We start from the raw sequence: 4874 nt of genomic DNA, 5'->3' as shown, positions 1-4874 counted from the left end.
ATCTGTAGGAACAAATTAATCCTGAAACACAGCAGTTTAATACAACAGAGCTCGTTGCTAACCTAGAGTACATGTTTTATAAGGGTCAGCAGAGTCCTCAGCCCTCTAGTTTCTCAAGGACCCAGGCTGACACAGCCTCTACCATCCTGGCTCCCCTCAGCCTCCAATGTCAGTGTGAGGGGAAAAGAAAAGTAAGGTGACCTCACTGGATGTTTTCAAGGCCAAGCTCAGAAGGGACTCACCTCACTCACATCCATTGACTGGAATCCAGTTGCCTGGCCCCAAGTGAACTGCAAAGGAGTCTGGGAAATGTCTAAGAAGAGAACCATGAAATGGACTGGGCACTGCTTCTCCTGTGAGAAGAAGGCTTCCTGTGATGGAAGGCTTCCCTGGGGAAAGAGTGACTGATATGTGAAGCAGGTATACTGACTCCCGAGGAAGCACTGGGAAACACCTAAGTGGGGAGGGGTTTCCAGCCCTCCAAATCCCTCAGCTGTTTTGGTTTATTTGAGCTCAGGCAGGCTTTAACTAATCAGTCGGAACTTAGCACAGCAATTTGGTTTATATTTTCCATTGACCTAGTCTACTAAAGAAAGGCATTTATGAGGAGTGTTTACTGTGTGAAAGTTGCAGAATAAGGGTCTCCACAATAATATATGTGACATTGTTATTTCCCTCCAGATCTTCAATCTCATCAAAAAGATAAAACAAATGTATAGAAAGTTATTAAGGAATACAATAAAGACAGTATTGTTTATTGAAGGCATAAGCAACACAAAGTGTATTATCTCACATAGCAAGACAGCAGAGTGGTTGGAAGATTAGGAAGCCAGTGACTCATGGGTGTCATCAAGGACCAAATTCTTTATATCTTTCTGTTCTGCCATGCTTGGGGTTGGCTGTACCAACCCACTTCATACGTAAACATGGCAATATTAAGTGGAAGAAGAGACAGAAAATGTACATTTCTTTTTTGTATGTCCCTTTTTAAGAGTGAGGATCCTTCCTCCAGGTGCCCTCCCAGATTTCTTCCACACTGTATTATGTCAATGTCCATGCCCAGAATAAACACGGCCAAAAAGATCACAAAAAAGACACATCAATCATGATTTATTTCCCATGGGGGACTTGTTTCCACAGAATGAATAAAATCAAGATTCTTTTACAAAGAAGAAAGGGAATAGTAGTTATATGGCCCCACACAAACAGTGCCATGGAGATGATACTAAGTGCTCAGTGGGTGTTCAGGCATGTATTATAACAAGATAACCCATTGTGGTGTTATCTGAATAAGCCTGGCAAAACTTCATGAGGAAAGACCTGAGCATCAGAGAAGACTTTTCAGGCAAAGAGACAATGACCAGGAGAGAGGAACATCAACATAAGGGTTGATGGGCAATGAAACTGTCTGACCAGAGCAGGGAAGTCTATGGAGGCCTAAGGAAGGCTGAACATGGGGGAACTGGGCTTAGGGATAGTGAGGTGATCTCCACAGGCCCATCCCAAAGTACTTAACCCATCCTTCTCAGAATATTTCAGGATGACAAAATTATCTTCCATTGTTTCAAGTATTTTGAATTATTCTTTGTGGTTACCAAATGTGCCCAGCTCTCCTGGGGTTTCTATTTCCTTTTCACAATGACCTGTGATGATTAATATTATGTGTCAACTTAGCTAGGCTCTGGTGCCCATTTGTTTAGTCAAACACCAATCTAGATGTTGGTATTTTGTAGATGTGATTAACATTTAAGTCAGTAGACTTTGAGTAAAGTAGATCACCTTTATAATGTGGGTAGGCCTCATTCAATCAGTTGAAAGCCTTAAAAGACTGAGCTCCCCAAAGAGGAAAGAACTCTGCATCCACACCGCCTTTGGACTCAAGACTACAACACTGACTCTTGCTGAAATTTCCAGTAGGCTTGCCTTGCAGATTTCAGACCTGACAGCCCCACAGTATTGTGAGGAAATTCCTTAACATAGATCTTCCTTTCTATATATGCATCCCATTGGTTCTATTTCTCTGGAGAACATTGACTAATATAGCACCTCTGATGACAACAATCTCCTATTTTGAAGACTAGCTTGGATTTTAGGCTCTTGTTTTAGCCCAGCAAGATCTTTGAGGAAACAACACGTGTTTTGCTTTCATTATGTGAATGCAGTTTGTTTGGTCAAAGGACTAGGAGGCTGGGGTGGCCAGCAGCATGGCCCCTACTGGGAGACAGAGTTCCTGAGAATTGGAGCTGCCTCTGCCTCTGCCTCAGGCTTCCTCAGGGTCTGAATTAAGCTTTTTTGGCCTCCACAGGCAGAAGTGAACATCCGTTTTTTTCAATGAGCAAAACAGGTTTGGGCAGACTCGTCCTGGGGATGGTCATTATGTTAGTGTCTTATGTGTAGTCAGCTAGGCGCCTCAATGAGAAAGACTCAAAATCATCTTGGAATACCCTAAATCCAATCCACATGTTCTGTGTGCAATCTCCAGGGAAAATAAGACAGCTCTTGGATAAGAAATTGCATTGTCCTCTGTCTAAAGAAAGAAGTTATTCAGAAAAAATGGAGAGGATTTGAATAAAATTTACAAAAGGAGAATTCAGACAGACCCACCTGGGTGATGTGTTTCAAATGCCTCCTCAGGAAGTTGAGTATCTGTTTCTTGTGGCAGGAACATTCCTAGAGCAGAGACTGGTACATCAGGTTATCAGAACTATACTCAGCCATCAAAGCAGCCCTGGGATGCTAGGACTCTGCAAATTACTTTTCTCCTTGATCAACAAGCAGGGGGTGCTGGAAGGAGATGCTGAAAGGTAGGAAGATCCCAGAAGACACTTGTTCTTTCCTTTTGCTTGCTGTTTTTGTGAGCGTCATCTGGCCAATAGCCCTTCGTTCTGGTAATTGTAGTTGGTCCCAGACCAGCGTCTTTCCATATTCCCAGTACTAACTGCACACTGACCAAGGTGCCGGCTTTGGTTGGACAATGCCCTCTCCTCGGAAGTCTGAGTCCCAGCTCTGCAGGGCCCCTCTGACAACACCAACCTCTTCTCTTTGTATTCCTAGTCTTAGGAGATGACTGCTTCTTGCAATTCCTATCTCTGTGTTTAACCTGTTCCTTATATCAAATTCTCTCTGCTGAAATACCTGGGATGGTTTCTGCTTTTCTGTTTGGATCCTGACTGAAACAAATGCTTGATGATATGAGCCATTAATATTGTCTAAAAAAATTCCACATTATATACACACACACACACACGCACACACACACACTTTCCTGCTTATCATACATCTCTCTGACTAGAATTGGCTTCTCATGTAGGTTTTCTACAAAGTTTTTCTTTAGCAAGTGTATAAAACACATATGGTCCACTTGAAAGTGACATTTTTCATTATATGTGAATATATTTGAATGTTGGTTTTCATACATCAGTCTCTGGCAACCTTGTTTCAGCTGTGGCCACAGATCCATTTCTGGGACATTGGTAACAGGTATCCTGCACTTGCCAAATGAGGGTCAGATCCTAAACTGCTTAATTCCAGCAGGGTGAGGACACCCTGACCAGCCAACCAGTCTCCTCTCTTACTTCTCCCTTGATTTTTCCCCATAGTGGTGTCAAGCATGAACCTAGATTTCTTCTAACGGCAATGGCTAATATTGAGAGACAATGTCCCCTTTTTAAACACATTATATTCCTTTTTTTTTAATTCTCCAAATAAAACTTCTCTGGAAAGGATCTAAAAAGCCTTCAATATCAAGATATAAATGATCAATACAGCTAAACTACCTCATCTAAGAGAGTATTTTAATTTTACTCGCATTTGAATAAACCTTGAATTGGTTTAAGTCAGAGGGATCAAGCATTGATTTTAGAGTCTCAGAATTCACTGAGCTGAGTCCTGGAGAAGTTTTCAGTGAGAGGGAGTAGGAGAGAGGTGGGTCACACTCCAACTGCTCCTGAAAATCATGCACACAGATGCTTTCTTTAGCTATCCTTTAAGTTGGCACGGATATAAAGACACGTTCAATCCCACACAGTTCTCAACTGTCCTTTGCCAGACCATAGCTGATCTCCTTTTGGCCAAGGCCACAGTGGAGCACCCTGGGGGAGGCCACATGATGTTACCTATACATTTCATAACAGCCTCCTTTGTAAAGCTAAACAAATATTTGCTCCCAGCCCACAGAGCTGATTCACAGGCCTGAGTTTCCACACGTATTCGTGTGTGTGTCTACTGCTCACAGCGGTGGCTGTGCCAACATCCTGGCTGGACCCCAGGGGCCAGCTGAGCCAGCAAGATGCAGTAGGCAGTCCCAGTGCCTCTTAGCAGCTGATGGCCCCAAGCGTCCTCTGAGCTTCCAGACAACCCTGTGCAGAATGGCGCCTCCAGTTTTTACCTGGGGCTTGTTCTAAGATGTTCTAATACTCAACTCATAGGCAAGAAATGATGGCCCAACTCTAACTCACATCTTGAGAAACTGGATACAAGGGATATCACCAGAGCATGTATGGAATGATAACCTTAAGTAAGATGTAATAATAAGGCAAAGTTTAAAATGAATCTAATGGGAAATGACTGGAGAAAAGTAAAAAGGATCCATGCTAATGGGCCGCGGACTCTAGCCTGGGCCAGCCTTGCTACTCTGCGTCCTCGAATGTGAACAAGTGGCTAAATCTTTTTAGATGGCCATCTCCTCATCTGCAAGATGATGGGGGCTGGCTGAGGGTTTTTTGGAAGCTTCCCCACATGTTCTCTGTATGCATTTGCTGTGGCTGCCATAACAAAGTGCCACAAATCAAGTGGCTTGAACGAAGGAATTCATTGTCTCCTAGTTTGGAGGTTGGAAGGCTGAGGTCAAGTTGTCAGCCTGAATTGGTTCCTTC

Source organism: Herpailurus yagouaroundi, unplaced genomic scaffold, assembly GCF_014898765.1.
Source record: "Herpailurus yagouaroundi ecotype Mexico unplaced genomic scaffold, PumYag 29, whole genome shotgun sequence".
In the NCBI taxonomy this organism is placed as follows: Eukaryota; Metazoa; Chordata; class Mammalia; order Carnivora; family Felidae; genus Herpailurus; species Herpailurus yagouaroundi.
The sequence above is the reverse complement of the archived record's forward strand: the minus strand, read 5'-3'. Positions refer to the sequence as shown.